The sequence below is a fragment of the Oxyura jamaicensis genome, chromosome 10 (genome assembly GCF_011077185.1).
Source record: "Oxyura jamaicensis isolate SHBP4307 breed ruddy duck chromosome 10, BPBGC_Ojam_1.0, whole genome shotgun sequence".
NCBI lineage: Eukaryota > Metazoa > Chordata > Aves > Anseriformes > Anatidae > Oxyura > Oxyura jamaicensis.
The window spans coordinates 2,431,328-2,455,558 of record NC_048902.1 but is presented as its reverse complement, the minus strand read 5'-3'; the positions used below and the strand labels follow the sequence as shown (position 1 = coordinate 2,455,558).

The following is a 24,231-nucleotide window of genomic DNA, read 5'->3' as shown; positions in this document are numbered from 1 at the left end:
CGCCACCTGGCTAGAGCAGAGAGTAATGAAAGGCAGCGGCACAACAAAGCACCAAGAGACTGCAGCCCCCGCTGCAAAGCAGGGATCCCGGGCCTACCGGGGCAAGCAGCCTGGGTCCCAGGCGACAGTCAGAATCATTAGATTTGGTTTTCCACACTCGCCTATTTCTAGCACTTGTGCCAGAAGATATTCCAAAGCATTTGTAACTTCCCTGTTGCTCACAGGGGTGAGTCTGGTTTTCACCTGACTGCGATCCTTGTGCAGCAGCAGCGGCGATGGGTTTCCTTTAGCCGGACAGGATATTCCCGCAGGTTTGCTGCTGCTTTGTGATTTTGGCCACGGGCAGATGTAGGGTCAGGTTATGGATCCAGCAGCGTCTCCTCCTGCCGTGCGAGGCAGCCAAGCCTAGAGGGAGCCATGTACGCGGGCAGAGCGCGGCCGGCAGGACACGGCACAATGACCGCATCTTCCTCTGCCCCGTTAGCAGGGCCGAGTGGGAGTATTTTCAAGAGGAAATGTCTGCTGGATGCAGCTTTTGTGGATGCTTCGATAGGCTGCTCAGGCAAAGGGCTGGAAATAAATCAGAAAAGCCACGATAAAAGCTGGAGGCAATACCCCAAATTGTCACCCCCGTCATAAGCAATGGGGACACTTCTGTGCCTTTTTTCGTTGTAGGGCAGGCTGCTATAATATTTACAGATTTCCTACCCTGGTTAAAGCAGTTGGTCAGTACAGTCTACCTTTATTTTATGTTTCTACTGCACCCTGCTTTGTAATATAATGACCAGCTTTAAATCCTTCAGAGCGGAGGACTTAAAGGTAAAGCCCAGTACAAAGTCATATTTCAGCAGCTCAGACAGAGAAATGGAGTAAATTTTATTTTCTATTCAGAGCTGGCTGGGGAAGAGGAGCATCCATGAGGCAGGAAGATACCATGCTGAGCACAGGGGCTGTCAGTTCTGCTTCTCTTAACAGATCACCTTCGGTTTTCCATTCTCTTTTGCAGTACTGCGGGAAACGCTTGTTCCATCTCGATATGGTTTTTACACATGGGTATTTATGAAATCCAAATCTAGTGGGCTCTCTGTTTATCTGTTATCAGCATTTATCTGCAAGGTGTATGCAAAGCACTGCCAGATCTGCTCTTAGTAGGAGTGTGAAAACAGCAATGATTATGTAAACCGTGTATTTCTATATTTAGCTGTATCTATATGTATTTTTAAGTGCACATCAATAAAGGAATGACTAGCCAGGGACAGTTAACATTTCCTATCCGCTTTTTAAACCTTCCCACTGCTGTTTGTCAGCCTTTCAGAAGCAGAAAGGGAGCACAAGCAGGCTAGTGTGTGCTCGAGTGTGTGTGAGAACAATTCTGTAAAAGATTATCTTGCACACAAAGCAAATGGCCCTGCCCCCATTGTGAAGGCAGAGATTCCCCCGGGATCAGGCCAGGAGGAATTGCTCGTGGTCAGCAGAGGCGGGAGAACAATAGAGCCCAAAATGGGCAGCAGCAGCCGCAGCCGCTGAGGTGGGTGGGAGGCTGGCCAAATGGCCACTGCACGCTATGCCATTGTCACCAACACCAGAAATGGCTAAAAGGTCTTAAATTAGCAATTGTTGTGATTAGCAGGTGGGTTGAGGGGTAGGAGGTCCAGGGAAGCGATTGGTGGTTTAGGAATCACTTGCTATTTAGTCAGAAACAATCTTCACTCGCTCATTAACACACAATTATGAAATTACGAAAAGGAAAACAATTCTAATGAAATAGAGCTATGGAAATCAATTCTTTAAAGGGGACCTGACTTTTTATAAAACAATTACAATTCCTGCAGATTTTATTTCTGTGATGGAATTAATTGTGCCAGGAAATCTGGCAGGGAAACAAATGTTGTTCAACAATATTTCATCTGATTAGGAAGAGCTGAAAACATTGCTTTCTGTAACATCTGCATTTCTCTCATTAATAACTCATGTGTTTTAGGTGGTGAACCTGCTCTTAATGGACATCCAAAGGCACAAGGCTCAAAAACAAAAGGATCAAAGCTCCGAAGTGTTTTGGTCCAGAGGTTGGTTCAGTTTAACCCCCTGTCTTAAAGGAAGATCACACACACAAAATGTGAATCCCCTTCTATTTCTTGACTTTGAAAATAAATTCAAGGATGTCAGGACCATGTTATCACTGGCTCTTTTAAAAGCTAGGACTGGATTCTCCGATTTCATGGATGTGCAGATACCAATACTCTCCTGAGGGCTCTGTCTGTTCCAGACCCAAAATCTGGAGCACAGCAAGTCCAAAGGCACTCTTGGAATAATATCCATTTACACATTAGCAGTCTGCTCTTCTCTTCCTTAAGACATAAGCTACCTGTTTCTATTCTTACAGCAGACAGTAATGACTTGTACCTAGCTTCAATGTCAGAAGCACTCATTGAGTGCTCTGCAGAATCCTGCCCTCAGCACACTAGGGGAGTTAATTCTGCCCAAACATCTCTAATTAAAGGCCCATACCAAAAGGAAATTTGGGTGTAGTGTTTTATGCTGAACTGGGATTTTTCTGTGCCTGAAAGGTTGCAGAAAATGCCACGCTGGCTGCACTACTGTTACTTCCTTCATGTGGTAGGCCACTGGGCAACTTTTTTTTTATTTCTCTGACCTTGCAGAGGAAAGAAAAAACATAGCTGGTATTGGGATCTGCTGAGGTCCTGAAGTTGGCACACAGACATCCAAAATTTGGGCAGATGAATCTGCAAAGTGGAAGATTCAAAGGGAGAGGAGGCAAGGGCAGCATGGCAAAGGAAAGTCTGGTTCCAGGCTCAGCAAATAAGGGTAAATAAACATTTGGTTGAGTCTTGATGAATAAGCTGAATGAGCAGCCCAGCTGCCCATGCCACAGAAAGTAAAGGCAATGGGTTACGGTGGAGAAAACAAACAGTGACACAGAGGGTGAAGAAATGCCAGTTTACAGTCTTTTTTCTCCTATTTCGAGCATTGCCAACATAGCTAGCACAAAGAATAGTTTTATATGTCTTATAAAATTATGATATTGACATCAGAATTGTGACATTTTAGAATATCTTAGAATTAACTGTTTCAGAATTTTCAACAACCCTACTATTAAAGATATTGCATTTCCTAACTGTGCCTTTTGGTGAAGCCACCATGACAAAACCTTTGGTTTATATTCAGCGATGCCAGAGGTGTTACTTTCTCACAGATGAGATAATCTCTAACTCAGAATGATATGTGCATAATCATATATATTCTAAATAAAATCTTGTCATAAACCTGTAATCTCCTAATCTCCCCACCTTTCCGTCATATAATTTATCCTTGTAGCTTGAGGACAGAAAATTGTATTGCAGGTGCAGGTCTGAGTATTTTTTCCTTGACTGAGAAGTTGGATATGAAGGTATCTTAATTTGTACCTGAAAATCAAGGACAAGGGCAGAAAATACAAGGCAGGTAAAGGGAAAAAAAGTCAATGTCCCTTTGATACATCTGAAATCACGTGCTATAAAATAACACTGTAATCAGACACTGTTTGTAGAATCTTTCATGTCAGGGTGCCTATAAGGGTAAAACCTACAGATAAAGGGATGGCAAGTGATTTTTGTCCTAGCAGTTCACTTCTGACATAACTATTCGGTGTTCTCTTTTTAATTTTCACTCGGAGAAAAAATGCTCTATCGGCTGTGATATACCTACATGCCTTTTTTTCCCCCATTTCTATGAAATACTGGGAAGCACAAAGCATCATAGATTTCCAGTGTGCCCTCCTGTTTTCCACCCTGTCCAGGCAGGCACATCCATGTGCTTCCCTTCCCTCCTGTGCCAGAATTGTCCAGGGGGCCTCCGGTGCAAAGCTGAGAACTTGGGTTTCTTCCAGGTCCTCTGCTGTCCCTCCTTGTGGTTTGTTAGCTTTATCAACTTACCTAATGGACAAAGGAAAGCATTTGGTTACTTTTTGAGGCTGCTGTAATGCAAATACAGCTTTTGCATCATATCATGCCATAGACAATTTTTTAAAAAAGGCTTTCTTGCATCCTGTTGTGTTTCACTAAGTCAAATGAAGTGCAGCAAAATCCATCAGCTCGCCTTTAATATCCATGTGTTCCAGGGGATCATTTGTGTATATCACTCACCGTTTCTTCTGTGGTGAAAGAGAGCAAACCTCACCTGAGAAGTGGTACCAAGGGCACCCAGGCTGCACAGTGTGAAGCAAGAAGATGCTTCAATGGCACAGAACCCAGTGTTTCAAACCCTTTTCTCTGGGTGTAGCCAGGCACCTGCTTCTGTTCTTTCATTGTTTTACTTTGAGGTTTGGCTGGGTAGAAATCTGCAGGTCAAACATCTATCTTGCTGCAGAAAATAGCAGCCAAACCTGGGCTGATGCCTACCATAGAATAAAATGTCTTGAGTTTAATGATTCAGAACATGCACATTTTTATGAAATACCTGGCTGTTCATGTCTGTAACAAGAAATGTAGTTCATCCCCTGATTTAAAAAATGAATGAGGTATAAATCTCATATTTAATACTTATTTCACAAAAACTGTTTATAGGCCCTAGAAACTTTATCCCAAAGGATGCTGTTTTCAGAGAGCTGTGGAAAAGAGTTAAAAGGGGAAACTGCCCAGCTCCAGTGCTGCAGCTGGTGATACGGATGTCCAGTAAACTGTGTAGAAGGAAAGAGCACCAATAATCCTCACAGATGTTTGGAATGGATGCAGGGTTTGAAGCTTTTGTATCCTGAGGGGGGGTTTCTTTTGGTCCACACTGTAAAAAGGGGCTGAGCACTCATTAACTGACTGAGCATAAGTAGGGAAGTAAGAGAAATGATGGGTTTTCCTAGTCTTTAGTCAGTTGAAATGCCTAAGCTGCTGTTCTAACTCTTCCCCACTATTTTGTTTCCTAATTCTATTTCTGTTTATAGAACTATACGGAAATGAGAATGTTGGCAAAACTCAGCTTGCTAAAGATAATTTGCTGCCATCTATGGCTTTTCATGTGGAACTCATTTGAGTTTTGTAATGAATTAAGACAAATACTTTATGTGTAAGAAATCTGGATGAGGATGAGATGTTTGAAAGCAGCAAGTAGCCTTTAAGTAAAGAGTTGGGCTTTTCCTTGTTTTACACTCTTTTTTCCCAGACCCCCAGAAATTTCACATACCACTTTTCATGCTACTATCATGAGAAAATGTCTAACCGTTAGATGGCTTTGTGCTTTTGGGGCATGTCCATCCTTCCTTTCTCAGGACCCTCTGACAACATGGAGAAGCTGTAAGCTCTGTTCAGATACACCTGGAAGTTTCTCCTTTTGAAGGAGGCAGAAGCAGAACTGGAATGAAAACGGCAGCTGGTGGAGGGCTCCCAGTCCTCTAGGCTGGGAGGTGCTGGGCAGAAGGACTGTGCCTGAGCAATTTTATACTGAGAAGTTGTTAAAATACATGGACATTTTAACAAATAAGGGACATTTTAATTACAAACAAGGTTCTGTTGACTTCAACAGCTTGTGTTAAAACATAAGAGGACTGAGAGGTTTAGATCTGGGAGGAGCGAGGGAAACCAGGGAGGAAGGAGGTCCAGTCGTGTGTCTGGGGTGCTGCAAGGGACACTCTGGGATGTGTCGCTCAGGAGCAGCTTGGAGAAAGCAGGAAGAGAAAGTGCAAAGAGGACTTTATAATTTAATGGCAGCAATAGGATCTAGAAGGCCATTAAGGCCTGAAGAAGCTAGGGAAATATTTTGTTTGTTAATGGAAGAGATATGGAAGATGAATTGGAAGCCTAATATAGGACCACAATGTTTAAACATGAAAATAAATCCAAAAGGAATAAATAGCCTAGCACTGGAGTTCAGTCAACACTCAAACAGCAGTGGATATGATGAGGATCTCACTTACTCTCCATTTGCACTGGCAGAACTGCACTGATTTAATGTGGCAAATTTGGTTCAAATCTCTGCTGCCGAAAGCAGAATACAACTAATTCCTGTGCTGAGCAGAATACGACTAATACCGTGAGGAAATTCTTCAGCTATTTCAGAACTCCAGCGTTAGGAAGGCTGAAAGACAGCTGATCAAAGGCTTTTTGGGTCCCATTTTTAGCTAGTCCTTTGCAGACACTTCACTCTGCAGTGAAGTAGGACCTTGCTTCAAAACCTCTGCAATTTTACACAAATTATCAAAATGTTTAAAAAATAATAATAAAAAAATGCATGGGACTAAGCAAAAACTGGAGTGTATTCAAAGCATCTCTTTCCAGCTGGTATTCATGGAGGTATCCATATGTTCTATGTGCACATACATAAGACACATTTATCTACACATGTGCTAGTGATGCTTTGGTTGGAAAAAAATATATACTTTTCCTTTCTTTTTAACCTTATCTGTGCATTCTTGGGTCATGTAGCCTTTGTGCTGACTCTGGACAAAAATCCCCCTTTGATGGAGGATACATGCTGAAAGGTAGAATTCTGAATTATGTTCTCTAAATTATCCCGTGCTCAGAGAGCAAGTATTGATTTTAAAAATGACTGAGCCAGACCTCGCACTGCAGTCCCCCCAAAGCACAACAAACAGCAGTCATGTGTTCAGCTACCAAGAGGCCACTGTGCTGGCATTGTTTCAAAAAATCAGAAAGTCATCAATCAACCAAATAGTAATCGGAATAAGTACATGGTATCTAAAGACACATTTTATCCAGTTACATGCTCCAATTCAGTTAGCTACGAGGAGAATTAGAACAATATTGGACCGATTAACAAGTCTACCTTGGGAACTGTGAGCTGTTAAGTTATTTATTTTGCTGCCTTGTATGAAAGAATGAGCAGAATTTCATCTGCATAGTTAAGCATTCAGTAACTTCCCACGATAAATAATCCAGCATCTCTTCGTGCTGGAGTGTTTTTTTTAGAGCCTGATTGAGAACACAGGATTTTACTGTAATTGTTTTCTGTAGCTTTCAAATAGCTTGGACACAACTGTGTTTCAGGAGGATTTGTATTTATTTCTTCAGGAGCTGTTAGTCATCGGTGCAGGAATGGAACATCGCAAGCACTAAAATTATTAGGATCAGTGTATTCAAAACATCATCGAGTTTTATTTTAATGACACGATTTAAGGATCAATGCAAAAAAAAAAAAAAAAAAAAAAAAAAACATGTTTTAGAATTTGTCTTGCACAATTCAATGGAATCAATAATCTACGCTGTTGCTATGTGGGATGCGCTCCACAATAATACCAAACGTACCATTTCTAAAGAAACACGTGGTCAAAAAATACAGCTTTCAAGTGAATGCATCCTGCGTGCTTGCCGCTGTCTTTTGGGAGATGGGATACTGGAACAGACAGAGTATACAAAATGCTGTGCAAGTTAAGATAATCGCTCGTACAATTAAGATGGTTGAATGTTTCAGTACTGCTGTACAGCACTTCCCATAATGAAATCTCCAAGTTTTAGGTTTAGAACTCTGAAGCTCAAATTGCAACTAAACATAGCACATGGTTTTCAGAACAGAGGAATTTAATTTAACATTATTTTAATTCAATAAACCACGTATTTTCTAATAAAAGATACATCTGTATTGAAGATGCTCTAGTGCTGACTCCTAAGACCTAAGCTGATTTTTGTATTGAAAGTGCCATACATTTTCAGTGTTTGGGGGAGAGGACGTTTTTCTGTATTCTGATGATAAATACAAAGGCGTTCCTGTTCTCTACCCTGAGAGCAGCCCCGTCTGTGTTGTGTTATTTTATATGAAACCTGCAAGACACCATTTGCATGAGTTTGTAGGGGCTCGCTGTAACTCGGTTAGAGCGAGTTTGTAGCATGCAGCCGCTCCCTGCTCTTTGTTTCCTTAGCTTTCAAGAGACAGAAAGGTTGGAGGAGTGGAGCTTTAACTACCAGCTCACTGCAGGAAAGGGTGGCTTTTCTAGGGCCGAGCTGGCCACATGGAGCTGCAAGCACCACAGCCAATCTGCGCCATACCTGGCCAATGCGTTCAGGTACTTGAGGATCATCATCATAACACACCGTCAAGTCCCGTTCCTCTCAAAAGCACTTATTTCTATCCTTTCTCCTTAGGGGGAAAAAAAAATAACGGTTTTGGGGCAGCAGTGAATTCAAGCCAAGTGAGCAAGCTAGACATCGGCAGTGGCGATAGGAAACCTTCAAATGTTTGTCTGCCCTTGAAACAGTCACTGCAGGACACTGAAAAATATGCAAAAGAAGCATTGCTGATTTGGTGAATAGGCCTGTGTGTTTGGAAAACAGTAGCCAGAAAGGAGATAAGAACTAGTTCTCTTCAGCATCTTCGATGAAAAGCATTTTTGAGAGTCTGTGTAGTGTAAAGCATGGGTAGAATGTCTAGGTCTGTTCGGGAGCTTTTTGTTGCTCACCTCCTCTGGGTTTTTAAGTTCGATGGAAAACCCGGGTCTGCGACTCAGAAGCTCAGTCCCTTGCAAGTGGGACCTGTAACCACAGTGCTCTACAAAGTTCTAGTTTAAATAAATAAGTAGCAGTAATGAAAAAAAGTTTGGTTTTAACAGTTTTGAGGATGCGTGCGGCTTTTTCCGCCTTTGCTGTTTAGCTAATAGGTCTTGTTTCAGGGGCTTCTGCTCTGACATGTCTCTCATTCTCTGTGTTATGTTTTTCTGTCTTCGTTGTAATGTTGTCAGAAGCCTCTGAACTGTAAAAAAAAATCTACTATGCCTATAAGACACTTGAAGCATGGAAATCATAGCTCTTTTTACAGCTAACTGTTAATACTGTCTTTACAGCAACAAAACAATGTTTAGGCTCATTTGGGGCCACATTATTATTATCCAGCCATTTTCCTCTAAGTCTGCTGTTTCATAATAAGAATAATTATTAACTGGAAGGGCAGCCGCTTTGGTTTGTGTTTTTTGGCAGCAGGAGCTAGCACAGGCCAGGACACATGTTGCTCAGCTTACAGGCATGGGAGCTGGAAATCAATACAGTGAGTGTCATTGCAACACTGAGCTCATCTTCCAGAAAAGTAAATTATCTTTATTTTGTGAAAAAGGAATACAGAAGTTTAAAGAGTCACCTTTGCTCACCAGAGAAGTAGCTTTCTACAGTGTATTGCACTTTCTTGTTTTCCTTTTTTCTACCTTTTGAATAATCAGCTATGAGAAAAATCAGATGTAACATAGAGTAATTAATTGCAGGAAAAACAAAGTTAGGAAAGCCTTAGGAAATGTTGAACAGTGCAAAAAGCTGTCCATTGCACGCTTGTGCGGCTTGTCCCAGAGAACTGACAAATGAAAGCCACCTTCTAAAGACAAAGCCTCAGCCCCTGGCTGAGGGCAACAGTTTTTCTTCTTTCCTCTTCACAGTGGACTTTTCCTACAGTGCCAAGCTGGCAGGTTTTCCTCTGAAGAAGTAGGTCTGTAAGAGGTTTGAGATTTGTTGCAAATGGATGTTTGTAATTTTGGAGTAAGGAGGGCATAAGCAACAGAAGAAAAAAAATAGAGACTGAGTGATTTCTATCTTTTGAGTCCCATGCGCCACCTAAAAGTAGCCCTGTGCTGAAAGTAGCTGCTTGTCAAATACACCTATATTACAAACAAACTCATGTGAAGTCCGGGATAAAACATGGAGGCGGCGTTGGATAAAATAGGTTTTTTCCATTGAAGTAGAGCTCTTAAAAGTTGCCAAGATAAATTTGGGCCAACTGATAAGGGCAGAAGCAAATCCCTGAGCAGCGCTCCCAGCACCTGCACCTGCCTAGGCCTGCTGGTGGCCACCGAATGGCCGTCAAATCCCCCAAAGCTCTCTGCTAGCTTCATCCAGCACCAAGCCGTACTCCTGCTCTGCGCCTCCCATCCAGCTGGGTGAGTCTGAATGGGTGCAGAGAAAAGGCCAAAATGTGTCGGTCGCATATATGTGTGGTTTCCGTTATTTCTTTTATTTTAATGATAAAACTGGGACCAGAGTGTTTTAGGAAGGAGGGAAAGGAATGCAGAGAAAGAAATCTGGCTTCTTTTCTCATTCTGCTAGTCTCTTACTGCAGCATAAAGACAAAGTCATAAAATGACCCGCTCAGCTTCTTCATCTGCAAAAGGGGAAGCAGAAGAGTTGCCCGTGTTATTGCAAAAGTACAAATGTGAAGTCCTAACCTGCAAACTGTTCTTGTACATTGCCACAGGTTTTTCGGGTCCTAAAAACTATGTACTGCAATATATATTTATCAGAAATAAGCCAATGTACTTAACATTTTCCTTTTTTTAAGAAAATAATAATAATAATAATAAAACATTGAGTTGTCCTAGAGCTGTTGGCCAGTTTGTTTGCTTATTGCTCAGAGCCTGTGAGAATTACAAAATGTAAATGAAGCATACGAAACATGTGGCTGTAGCCAGCAGTGGCAAACCTGTGTTGCAGTGAAAGTTTGGGTTATGGTCCAGTGGACTACAGTAACGCATCTACGTGCCTCCGAAAGGCTCCTCATTTGCATTTGATGAGACAGAAGTACCTCAGAAGTGTAAAAGCCAGCGAATGGTCAGAAGTTGAAAACAAAGGGCAGCCAGGCTTCAGAAGACTTAGCTGGTGGTGCCGTTCTTGGCATCAAAATAATTTACCTCGAGGAATTCACAGCTATACTCTTTCCCTTCAGATGAAGCTCACTTCTGATGGGGCATCCAGCACTGAAAGCTGTTTTAAAGGCAGTTTGCTGTCTTCTCCAGCCAGGTGCAGGAGCCGTGGGTTCGTGGGGTGGCCAACTATGGGCCAGGCTCTGGTTCCCAGGTCAACTGAGGGAGCAGCAAGGCAGCGGCTCCCCCAGCAGCCCCACACCACTGGTTTGACTCCTTGGCTCAGAAGCAAAAGCCAGTGGAGCAAAAGGCTGTGCGATAGGTATTACAGACACCTGGCTTCCATCCCAAGACGTCCAGTGAGATCCGACATCATTCAGAACTTTTTATTCTAGTTTTGGGGATAGGAGAAGATGCTACCTTTGTTGTTCTTGTTGCATAGATGGTTTTCAGCTGTTACAACCCTTGGCTCAATCTACTCTCTCTTCTGCCATAATTTAAAGCTGTTCTTGTGGTTGGTGAGTTCAAATTCATACTGACTTCATAGTGCAGTCAGGGATTTATTTTTGCCTGAATATTGACCAATATTTAATAGTACAAAGAGGAAAATACTTTTTAAGGGGCTTAACAGCACTTCATTACAGTATTCGCTGGCATCTTTTTGTGTAGGGTCCAAGAGCTGGGGTCACATCTCTTTTGCTCTTTCTAGGAGGTGTCTAGCAGCAGCGTCCTTAGGTCACAAACACCCTGAGACAGGATTGTCATTTCTGGCTTTTAATGAAGCTGTGACCACAGCTGTGCCTGTGAGGTGACGTGGAATGCAGCTCTGTCCTACACGTCACCACCTGGGGAAGTTTGCAGCTGCAGACTGTCCAGGCTGCCTGATGCTCCACTGGTCTCTCTCAGAGAATGTGCCGTCACCCATCTAGGATACTCTCTTTCTGTTCTTATTTTTCTGCTTCTCAGTGTACCTACTAAACAGTGTAACCCTGAATCATCCATGGGACTTCCCATAATATGCCCAGTGGAGGAGCATTATGCTCATTTCAAGACCACATTTGATAAGAGAAAGAATAGGTGGGATTCAACCACTGCTTCTACAGATGTGTTTTGGTCAGAATATGAAGGAAAGAACATCCTGCAGAAGGCCTTTTCTTATTCACCGGGCTGTGTGCTCATCAGCCACTCAGTAATCGCTTCTAGCGCTTTCTTGGTCAGTCTTTTGTTAGCCCTTTCTGTCCCTGCTGCCAGGGTTGAGAGCAGTGCTGCTGGATGTGGTTTGTTTCTTCTAAATAAAAACCTTGTTCAGAGAGGGTCATCCAAGTCTCCCAGCAACGTTTGTAGTCAATGGTGGGGTTGCTGCAGGACTCCAGGAGCCTGGGCCCAGCTTACCTTTTTCCCCACACTTAGATGACGACTGCTCCTATCTCACCCATACAAACCAACGGGAATTCCCTCTGTGCTGTAAGATGCCCTAGATTCATGATTTCATCTATGGTTTTTAGGGACTCTGCCCTTAAAATTCATGGCAAGTGGTTGAGAGGTTATGTCCCTTTCATGACTCACTTCAGGGAGTTTCACAGATGTCTTCAGTTTGTTCAAGCAAGATTTGTACCTCTTACTCTGCAAGCAGAAGAGAATTGCCATTAGCCTTTTATACTGGGCTTAATTGCCAATTACCAGCAGGTAAATAGCTTCATAACACTGCATTGCTCCAAGCTTATTATACTTTGCAAAGGAGTCCTGTGCAGAGAAATCTCTCTTCTATTAGCAGAGAGAGGGCCAAAGGGCATTGAAAGACCTTCCTGTTTCTTCCAGAGTTTCCAATACCTCCTTGTAGGTTTGAGAGCAACCCACACATTTAGCTGGAATATCACAGTTATTCCTGTTAAAAAAAATAAATTAAAAATCTTACGATGTCTCCATCCAAAGGTAAGGGCAAAAAGGATAAAAAATAATTGTCTTTAGGCAAAGAAAAAAAAAAAAAAAAAAAAGATATTTTGAAAATTGTGTCAATATAAATTAGCATAGTTTTCCAGGTGATTTTTGAGAAACAAGAAATTGCAAAATGAAGTAAAGACCGGAGCATCTGTTTTGTTCTAGTTTGTTTAATCTAATTTCTCCATATTTTAAGCAGAGTAGGTCACAAGCACAGTCCAGTGGGGGAAGTTCAGTATATTAAATGCACCAGCAGTTTTCTCTTGCAAATTGATTATTTAAATTGAGCTACTCTCAAGTAATGGACAATAGCCGTGCTTACAAATATGAGTTTGGGTGGAGGTTTGCATTCCAATCCATTGTTCTTTCTCTCTATACTACCAGAGACATCCTATTTAATTTCTTTGTGCTTAATGCAGCACTTATGTCTTAAAATTAAAACTCCATGATGTTCACAAATTACTGTAAGGAAAGAAAATCCTGCTTTTCTTTCTTTTCTGCATTTGTTTTCTCTCCAGACCCCGAGCCGCACTGACACATACGTATTTGCCAGATGCAAGAAATCGTTTGCTGATAAAATTAATGCAGAATTTTGTGATGGTTAAACAAAAACTTGCTCTGACATCTTGGCTCAGCTGTGATATCCGTAGTGCAGGACTCAAGGCAGTGACTACACACTCCTCTTCCAGGAACAACGAGAACTGGCTCCCAGTGGGAGAGGCCTTTTTCAGAGGAGATGAGGGAACCGCTGGTGGTGGAATTCACCCAGATATTTTTGGAAGGATACCTGAACCTTTTTGCTGCTCTGAATTTTTGGATACTTCATGGACTAAATCAAGTTGCTCTCGTGTTTCTTGCACCATCCACTGCTGCCAGCATCATCACAAAGGGGAAGTGATTCTCTCAGTTATGCAGACACTCCTGATTGCTCTAGCTGAACAGAGCTCTGTGCAGTCAGACATGCCTGTTGCTGTTTCACCGTGGAGTTTGTGAATCCTGTCTGGTGGAGACTGAGTTCCCATATTCATCCGTGTCAGCCCACGACGGTCTCTTCTGCAGATCTCCTAAATTTCGCTGGCAGATCTCAGTTAGGCTTTGTTCCACCGAGCCTGCTCGGCAACTTGGCCATATCTCATAAGCCTTTGCTTTTGGAGTTAGACTTGCCAGCGCAGCTTTAAACTAAATGGGGCTGTAAATCAAAATGTCCTCATCTACAATTCTTCCCTGAGCATCTGATTACAATCATGCTGCATGCTATTTGTACAGGGATGTTTAAAACTGCCTATAAAACAACAGCTAATTGCTGATCTGCTTAATTAAAGAGAGCCTTTTGTTGTCACATATACAAAGATAAATGAAATAATCAGCTTTGGACTAATGAGAGATAATTAGATTATGCAGTCCGATAAATAAAGACAAAAATCCTGCAGATTGCCACTGTACTGGGCAGCCGAGATTGCAACAGGGTTTAGAGCTGCACTTTCCTTTCCTTTCTATTTTAGCTGTAGTGGTTTGGATTTTTTCCATCCCAGAGTTAATACTGCGATCAGAGCTTCCAGGCATTAAGGACTGATTTTATGTACCACAGTTTAGGATTTGTTGTTTAACAGCAGCGTGATTTGCATGGACACAGTTTAATTTACTCAGAATTTAAGCTTCTATTTAAAGAAAATTTACTAGATCTTAGTGCTCGCTGATGACCTTCCAGCCTGAACGGATGCATGCTGCCAACGGGTCTTCCTCGGGGAGGGTGGGTAAAATCAACCGGCCATGATTGTTCTTCTTGTTAGTCTCTTTAGGCTGATAAACAAAGGATCCTTTTTTTTTTTTTTTTCCCAAAAGTCTAAAATGCACATGCTCAGAGGGTGCAAACACTGTGGTCTAGTAATAGCACGATGAAGGTCTCTAGAGGAAAGCACATTTTGGTGTAATAATACCAATTCTCCGAGACTGCTACCCAAAGCTGTGGGGAAAGACCTGGGCAGCTTTCTTCAGTCCGCCTTCATTTTGTGGTCTAAGAAGAAATAATTTTATCTCACCAAAAGATGTTTATCAGACATGCACCTAAGGCATGCAAACCATCGCATCAGCCTAGGGCGTGTGGAAACGCACAAATCCTCACTCAGCACTAGCTGCCCTATTACCTGCCTTCGCATCAAAGTTCTCCTGGAGCTGTGCTGTGTAGGTGTAGGACCGCAGGGACGGTACATAGTCATGTGCTAAACGTTCCAAAAGGACTGGATGCTTGCATGTTTCTTCCATGTGCAGCATTAGGTCACCTTCACAGGGGTATACTATCACGCTGGCACCTATTTTCAAGATATTTTTCAAGCCTCTTAAACCTAGATTAGACCAGTTAATTATTTTAATGCCTTCACATTCGGAGTTAGGATGTTGCATGGTATTAATGCCCATTTAATTAAAGATAACCAGCCAAATCTTCCATTTAAGCTTCATAAGTTTTGCCTATTAACAACACTGTATTTTGTCTATCCTTACACGGTTCATGACACAGACGCAAAGAAGAAAGGTGGAGAAGTGCATTTAATTAAATAGCTGGCATAGGTCAAGTGTCTGCCTCATATGTCACTGTACAGCAAAGACGACTGGAGGAAAATATCAGGAAAATCAGCTACCCAGTAAACAAGGTCTGCTGGAGAGCCCTGTGGTCCCTCTCCCTTGCAGAGACCATCCGCAGAGAGCCCTGCCCTGCCTGGTGCTTCATCCGTGTTCCCTCGTATTTACTTAGGCAGGAGGAGGGGAGCAGCAGGACCATCTGAAAGGGGGGATGTTGCTTATCATGAGCAGGAGAAGCTGAGCTGGGCCCTTTGTTACTGGGCAACTGCCTTTTTCCATGGATTTTTGGGAAGATCTATATACAACAGGCTTCCTTCCTCATTAAGGGCAGCTCGAACACTTAGCAAAGGTCAACCCCTATCTGGGGTAGAGCTGTGGGGAAACAAGAGGTTAAGGCTGGTAACATTCCCATGGTATCTTGTATGGGGGTGAAGAGAGAGCATATGAGAAAAAATCAGAAGACATACCACGTCCAGCTACTTCAGAGAAATGAGCTTTTAACTTGTGGAAGTTCTGCAGTAAATATTTGTCAGCTGATACCTGGGCTGCTCATCACTAGCTACTCAAAAACAATCCTCCAGCAGTTAGTTTCTGAAAAGAACCTTCTCCTATTTTATCTTCTGAAAAGCTGCTGTGATGTTGCAGGAGGCCAGCCTGGGCTCCTCCGCATTGTGTGGAGGCCTAAACCCTGGGTCAGGACACTGCTGACTGGTGCTGCCCAAATGCAGCGCAAAGTCTGATCCTGGTGTCAGTAGTCTGTGAACACATTATTCCCACACATTCTTCTTTGTGGATTATGGTAAAGGGCTGTGTTAGATTATCTTTTCCTTAGGGACAGGCCACAACTAGAATCCCTTTGAAGTGTGGATTTAATAAAAAATTGCAGAAGGTGAGCGCTCCCTTACACCTGTATTTAGACCGAGATTTGGCATAAGCAACTGGAAATTTGTAGAGAGCAACAATGTGAGCAACCTCCGTTGAGATCAGCTTTGCACTTGAGTGAGAAAGACAATTTCCTTTTTTTTTTTTTTTTTTTTTACTAATTGTGCAGGGGATTTGTTGATGCTTCTGGCCATCTCAAGGACCCCTCCTCTCAGGAGCACTTGGTGCTAGGGGAGCCAGCGGCTCTCTGCCCGCCAGGCTGCAGCCTTTGTCCCTCGGGGCTCGGCTGGGCATGGGAGAGCGGAGGGGTCGCCAACAGGCATGTCCTTCTCCAAGCTCATGGGAGAGCACTGCTGCAGCTTTGCCAAAGGCAATGGCAGCACCCCAGTTTGTAGGATCAGCCTGAATAGGTAGAGGACTTGACCCTAAAAGCCAACAAGAGCCAAAAAAAAAAAAACCCTCACCTCATTTTTGTAAATTAAAGGTCCTTCAAAGGCTTCTCTTTCTTTCAGAAGTTCAAAACGTGGTACCCACCTTCCTTTCCTGGTTTTCTTGCTTGAGCTGTGTCATTGGACTCTTCATGCAGCAGTTGAGAGATAATAAATGTTTAGTGGCAACTTGCCAGCTTGAACTCACAAGTGCTGAGCTTATTCATTACTAGGAAATAGTGGTTCTCTGTGGGGAAATGTCTCCAAACGGGATTAGCAAAAAAAAAAAGAAGGGAAAGAAAAAGAAAAAAGGAAAAGGAAAAAAGGAAAAACCCTTATGAAAAATGCGTGCAGTGCTAATCAGTACCAAGTAGTTTCTATGTAGGTTTCCTGTCATGTTTTGGCTGCTGCTGAATCTGGGCGGGGAGGTGGGAAGTGGGGAGGTGCCACCCTTTGTCACAGCAGACGTTGTGCAGAGAGCCCAGATCAGAGCCTAGGGGGGTGAGGAGGTGGACTGGACAGAGGTGGGAAGGCTGCCTTTATATATATATATACATATATAAAAAAAAAAAAAAAAAAAAAAACCTTCCTGCGTGCTTCTAACTTGAGCCTAACCTAGTCTCGAGGATCCAACAACCACATCTTATCAGGAAAAGAATTAACCCCTGGCCTCTTCCCGCAGCACCCTCAGAAAGCACTGGCACAGCGGGACCCAACGCCGTCAGAGCCTCGGAGCTGGCGCCTGCCCAGGAGCGCAGTTAGACCAAGGCTGGTGGTCTAAAGGTGGAGGATGTTTATCGCGAACTAAAGCAGACTTGTAATGTAGATGTGACTGAGACTTAAAAAACTACTTTGAGTATGTTCTTCATTATCTTAAAAGCACATTTGATGTTTACAGCGGGGTTGTGGTGTAGATCTGTGTGCAAATGCTCACACAGGACCAGGTGCCACGTTACCTGTCTCCCCCTCAAAGCTTTTCTAGAAGCAGCTGATTTCTGACAAAAAGCAAAATCCATTGGGGTTAACACAGAAACCTCAGGGGAACTCTAAAATGATTCCTGAATAATTTTAAAATCAAATTGTGTTTACACTCCCAACTGCTGTAAGTCCTCTTTCAAATTCATTGGCAAACAAGCGAAACGTGTCTGGCCTCTGTGATTTATCACCAGAGATTTCATCACGGGTAGCACAGCTGAAATGCAGCACATATTCTCAAAACTAACGGGCACATCCTGCCCCTTTCGGGTATGCTGGAGTTTTTGTCAGTGACTTTTGAGACAGTCTTATTTGTTAGGAAGAGAGCGTACTCTAAAAACATTTAATGTCATGACTTCTAACATTTGCTGCTGGGGACATTTTGCAAGACACTGATGAAAAATCACCATTTAAATTATTTGGCTCACAATTTCAATATTAATAATTCTTCTCATTCTCATGGCACTCTTAAACCTAGAAACTCAGGGCACATCTGTGCATAGAAACCGAGGTGAGGGCAAGCTGACGGGGCAGCCATGTAATGCAGCGTTTGCTCCTCAGCAGCCCTTGTGCAGAGACCTGAAACAACCCAGTCCTTCCCAGATTCCCTGACACCCGCCCAACGGTTTCAGGTTGTACGCACTACGTCTAGCAGGCTACTGTGGATTTTTGTCAGTAAAAAATCAGTAACATACCTTCTGGCACGATTTTAGTGGACATTGCGGTAAACAATGAGGAGTTCTGCTTTAGCATTAAGGAGTAGGTAAGTCTCTCTGCATTCATTGAATTAGATGAAACTTGCAATTAGCACAGATGAAACAATTACTGTATTGTGCAAAACTCACGATTAGCTATGTTGTTACAATGCTGTGGCTGTACTGGTATCATAAAAAGAAAAACCTAATACAAAAATGGAGGTTTTAATGGAAAACTTAATTAATTAGTTTGTCTATTTTGCCGCTTTTACAGAGCACGTGTGAGAAGCAAAGCTGCATATTCACTGTCCTGCTTCATGGCCAAATCGCCCACTGCAGCCACAGTAACCATGATTCTCACAGCTTTGCCTTCTCGTATCTGGTAATTGGCTACGCAGTTGTATTAACCCTGCATCAGCATGGTATTGTAGGCATTCAGTTTTCTTTTTTATTTTAAATTCTGAGTGAAAAAGAAGCTGGTAGTATTGAACTTTATTCACTTACCACTACTGTTTGCTTTCCTAAAAGTTTGCTCTGGCAAATACATACCCACTTCATGCCAGTTATCCACAAGGCCCATTGACTGCAGCAGAACCAGTCAGAATATTGAATACAAACACCTGCAAAACTTCTTGCAGGATCAAGCCCTTAGTATTTTAAAGGAATCAATTAAAATTTACATCTTATTTGTTTGTTGGTGGCCGCTGCATCACTGTTTGGATGGAAATGCTTTACATTTTGCACCATGATGTCTCTTGGCAACAGACAAGAAACAACTTATAAAGAGTAAAATCTCAGCATCTAAGCAACAGCAATGTAAAAACCCTGTGTGTTTCCTGGGGTGTGTAATTAATACTTTTAAATAAGAAACATTCTGCCTGTAGGAACTCTCTCAGCCCCTTATATTTCAGAGCCCACATAGTGACTCCAGAAAAGAAGGCAGAGAGAAATGTGGGCTTGTTTCATAAACACAACCAGAGACGCTGATGAGTGTGGCCCAGAGGTCTTCATTTGCTGTGCTTCCAGCAAACCGAAATCTGCATTAAAGATACAATACCAGCTTTCAACATATTGCTAGGGAAGTATTTTCTTTTCAGCACTTATTTCAGCCACGTCTTGGCCTACTTCAAATCATGAATCAGTCATTAAAAGAGCATGATTTCTGGGCCCCCCAGCTGGTGTACCACTGCAGGAGGGCAGCCCACGAAGCCTCCTGGAAGCAAGGGGCAGGATTTTTTGTTGCTTTATTTACTGGCTTACTCTTCCATGGGAACAAAGCACCATTTGATCCCATTTTTTTTTCACTAAATCTCATTTGCTCAGTACTTTACCCCCATCCGCGTGTTCAGCAGAGGTATTTACAGCACTAGTAAGAGCATTTTTCTATGAAAGGTCAAAAATCATTGCTCTTAATACATTTGTGGATCCGCTTTTGAGCATTATCCGTTAGTGGTAGCAGGTACATTACAGTGGAGACTGAAAAACACTTCTCTAGTGTCAGAATTATTTAATAAATTATTCAAGCATATATTAGAAAACTTTCTCTTTTCTTCCAGCAGTGATAATACAAGTGACCTGAGAACTATTGTCTTCTTACGTCTTATTTTTAGCAACCTACCTGCAGAGGGGAAAGCTGCTGTGTTCTCACTGCTGAGCATGTGGGAATTCAGTGGTCTTCTCTTCCAATATGTTATGTCTGCAGATCAGAAGAGACACAGACTCATCCCTGGCCAGGAAGCTGCTGGCTCCATTCTCATTATGGCAGATTGATCAGTTTATACTGATTACAGGAAATGGCTGTTAACAGGGTGAATAAATAACACATCTCTGAGCAGGGATTATCTTAAAATTTATGATTGCTTTCTCCAAAAATGATGATGTAGAAAATCAGAGGAGGGGCAACAATGTTCTTTTCAATCAAAAGAAAAGATTTTCTCCATTTCCAATAATGGTAGATGTTCGCTTTCCAATTTACACAGAGGCAAAAGTAAGCACCAATTGGTCCCTTCAAATTTTCCCTGACAGACATGCTGTATCCCAGCTAATACGCACGGTGATTAGCACACAGTGTCCTTGAGTAATTACTATGTCATTTTGATAACGAACAGTCGGCTGATACTGGGAAGGCAGAAGAGTTACACAACACCCCGACTCCAGGCTGACAAAATGTCCTCTGCCGTGCATGTGCTGGGGGTCACTTGTCAGTGCCTTTTGAGCTGGCCATTTGGACTTGGGGAGTGCTTCACTAAGAGATGGTCAAAGACTGGTTAAAAAAAAAAAAAAAGTGATTTAAGTAAACTTTTTACATTCAAGCCATTCTAACATTTTAGCATTATTATGCTCCTTTTATCTATTTCCAGTCTCTTTTATCAGAAACCAGCTTTTGCATCATATTATTTTCCATGAGCGTAAGTAAAGTTTCAAATAAAAATAAATTCCATTTTAATATCACTGAATGTAGAGTAAGCATGTTTGCACTAAAGTTTTCACCTCCATTTGCTTTGGCTGCTTATTATAACTTAATAAGTTTTTCATTCAGTTTGTAAAGTGCCCCTTTTTAGCCTCTAGCTACTGGATGACACCATCTGTGATTCCCAATGAAATTAAATTAAGTGAAAATTCGATCAGCCAAAAGATTGTTGCTTCCACAACTTCACTGAGTGGCTTGGGATCATGCTATGTGACATGTCTTTCAAACTGGAAGCACAGCCTCTGTGTGAGCCAGTTAAAGGAGATTGCCCAGAGAACGGACTAGTTGGCATGCTGTTTCCAGTGTATCATGCCAGGTTTAATTAATGATTAATTGTCATTAATGACCCTGTCTCAGCTCTTCTTTGCAATAGGCATTTGGGGTGACTTCTCCATTGCTCTTCAACTAGAAGCCCGTCCTTACGACATCCGCCGTGCTCTGAGATCACAGCTTTGCCCACTGGAGCAGTGCCCTGAGCGCCCACCAGCGCTGCCCTGCTAAAAAAAAGTGGTATTTTTTCCCCACACTCTTTCATGAACATACATAAATAAAAATTCTAAACTAGTTCCCCTTCCACAGTGCCCCCCTTCAAGTCAGAAAGGTGTGTTTATTTTGTACCACCTAATTTTTACAGGATTTCCCAATAGGACTTTACACAGTCTGTGCTCTAGTTGACTCAGTGTAGTTACCAAAGAAGTGATTTCCACCCCAGTGGTGAGCTGATTTAATAACGGCCACAAATGATAACTTACAGAACCAGAACATCGCAGTATCTGATGATAATCCCTGCGCTTCCCAGCAAATACTTTGGGAAGGTGGGGATCAGTGTCTAATAGGATAGGTTGTTATTGGTATCCTCCTGACACATCTGGCTTTTTTTCATCTTAATACAAAAACAGGGTCATTCTGAGACTCCTCTGGCAGAGAAACTTCACCACGAATTTGGAGGCTTGGGTGTTCTGTTTTTTTAAACCAGAATATCTTTGTGTCTTCTACCATTGAGTTTGTGGAACTCATTGCAAGGAATGTGAGGCTCTTATCTCTGGTAATGTGTACCGCAGAAGCAGGCAGTAATTGGTGGCAGCACGATTCACTTTTCATTTTATATTAGCATCTAGATACAAATTCCTTTTCCAGGCGGACCATGCAGTATCTGAGGCATCTCCTTGAATATGACAGCAGTGTGTTAACCATTTGATGAGGGTTAGCATTGCCAAAAAAGGGGCAAAAGCAAAGAATAAGACCTCAATATATTTTTTTTTATGCTTGAATGTTCAGTTTTATAGTTCTATCACTGATCAGCATAGGTTGGGAGTTTTCAGTGAAACTCAATATATCTGGAAAAGAGGAGTGTGTGTATAAGCAAAACAGGCATCACCAGGTGTCACTATTACACATTTCTTTTGTGTGGGGGGGAGCAAATGACCAGTTTGGGGAAGATGTGTTATCAATTCATGCTTAAGCATTTGGTACAGAGTGGTCAATGAGGGTATCACAGAATCACAGAATCACAGAATAGTCTAGGTTGGAAGAGACCTCCAAGATCACCAAGTCCAACCTCTGACTTAACACTAACAAGTCCTCCGCTAAACCATATCCCTAAGCTCTACATCTAAATGTCTTTTAAAGACCTCCAGGGATGGTGACTCAACCACTTCCCTGAGCAGCCTATTCCAGTGACTAACAACCCATTCAGTAAAGAAGTTCTTCCTAATATCCAACCTAAACCTCCCCTGGTGCAACTTTAGCCCATTCCCCCTCGTCCTGTCACCAGGCACGTGGGAGAATAGACCAACCGCCACCTCGCTACAGCCTCCCTTCAGGTACCTGTAGAGTGAACGGCTCTGCGATCTCAGGAGAACTGGTTCTGTCTGGGCCCAGTGTCATGCACTTCGCTGTGCTGGGAACACGGGGAGCAACGGGGCTGGGGTTCCTGGGGGGTTGCCCCAGGTACCGCTGTGGCACCTCTGTTCTGGAGCAAACGTGATCGTGTGAACACCAGGCGTTCCGACAGAACCTGTCAACACATCATCACATCACCTTTGCTGACAAATTGTCTGTAGAGGCCTGATCACCTGCTGCTATCTAGCAGAAGACAGAGGTATTCAAGCCAGGTGCAACGTTCGCGTACTTACTTTCAGTGCTGTGCGTTATGCACCAAACAGAAGACAGAAGCTTAGCTATCTAGAGAAGAAACAGTAGAGCATAAGGACAGCGGTGACTGCGCATTCACTTTTACTATAAAACTGAAGGTATGAACTTACCTTAGCAAATATTTATTTATAAATATTTGTTTAAACGTTCTGTATTTATGTCTGTATTATGTTCTGTATTGGTGTATGTTTCTCAGAGGACACCGTGTGATTTCCAGCAGTGTCTTCAGAAGTCCTAACTGGTGTGTGGGTAACGCATGGAGTCTAAGACTCAACCAGAATTTCTGGTAAATTCCATCTGCATACACCAGGAGCTTGCAAAGAGCTCCACTTCTACCTTGTCACAGGTGGGAAGGGCATAGGCAAGCACAGAAGGAAGTTTGGATGTTTGCTGAAGGAAGCAATATTGCCTGGCTAGTGCATGAGGTCTAGATTTCTAGATTTCTAGTGGTCTAGATTTCTGTTTGTATACTACCACAGAAGCAGCTGGCGTAGCTGCAAACACTCGACACGAATTGAAGTCAGTCTGGAGGAGGCTTTAGCTTCAGCCGGCCCTGGCCACAGGGTGATGAGAAAACTCTGCTGCCCCCAGGGGCTGAGCTGGGGGGGAGCTCTGAACAGCTCCGAGGTGTAAGTGGTTGTCTGAGTAATACACCAGAGATGCCATCTTCAGCAGAAGGAAGTTCTGGAAAATTCAGCTGTTGTCAGTAGCCTCCTTTCTAGCCCATCTCCAAACTCACTGGAAGCAATGGGATTTTTTAAGCTGGCTGAATAGCCTTTACACCATTCTCTGTTAGAAGATTTTTTGCTTCCAACATGACGTTGTGGCCTGTGATGTGCTGCATTGCAGCTCCATCTCTGGGAGAAGCAGTGTTGGAATTGATGAATCACTCTCCTTGATATACTGCCATATCGGCCTATAACTGTCGTAAATAATATTGCAGTGATTGAACTTAAAAGTCACGATCTATGGAAGAATCTAATCCCCTCTGAACGTTCCCAGCGGCCTGCCTCTCACTCTTTACTACTAACTTTCACCTGATTCACTTCAAGGGGTGAACCTCTTTCAAGATATTTTCTTTCCTTTGCTTAAGGAAACACTATCCTTTCTCTGCATGCTCTGACATTGCTTCTCCCCCTGAAAGCTGGTGCCCTTGGACATTTGAACCTCATTAAATTTAGAAAGCCCAGTGACTTGGTTTTGTTCCCATAGTGATGTTGCAAATCTCATATTTGCAAGGGAATTGCATGGGATTCTTTCTAAACAGATCCGTTTTCTCTTGTGGTTGCTGCCACCAAGTAGAATATCACAGCCTCTTTTATTTGGAAAACACAACTCTGAGACCTCTCCGTGAGGCACGGAGCTTTACAGCAATGCAGCAGAAAGGACACCATGCAGCAAAGAGGCAACTACACGGCACGTTTAATAGTGGGGAAACTGCGGAAGGCAGAAAGAAAGAAAGAAAGAAAGAAAGAAAGAAAGAAAGAAAGAAAGAAAGAAAGAAAGAAAGAAAGAAAGAAAGAAAGAAAGAAAGAAAGAAAGAAAGAAAGAAAGAAA

At 42.6% G+C, this 24,231-nt stretch overlaps 1 long non-coding RNA gene across 2 annotated transcripts; it reads right to left on the bottom strand.

The window, feature by feature from the left end:
- Positions 1-10,930: 10,930 nt before the first annotated feature.
- On the bottom strand, positions 10,931-20,075 carry LOC118172425. 2 transcript variants are annotated; one of them, XR_004753691.1, is made up of 3 exons: positions 19,669-20,075; positions 15,239-15,442; positions 10,931-12,440 (listed from the first exon to the last, which is right to left on the bottom strand). It is a non-coding gene; the product is annotated as an uncharacterized LOC118172425 (long non-coding RNA). The 2 variants fall into 2 exon arrangements; XR_004753692.1 differs by lacking the exon at positions 15,239-15,442.
- Between the last annotated feature and the right edge of the window lie 4,156 nt (positions 20,076-24,231).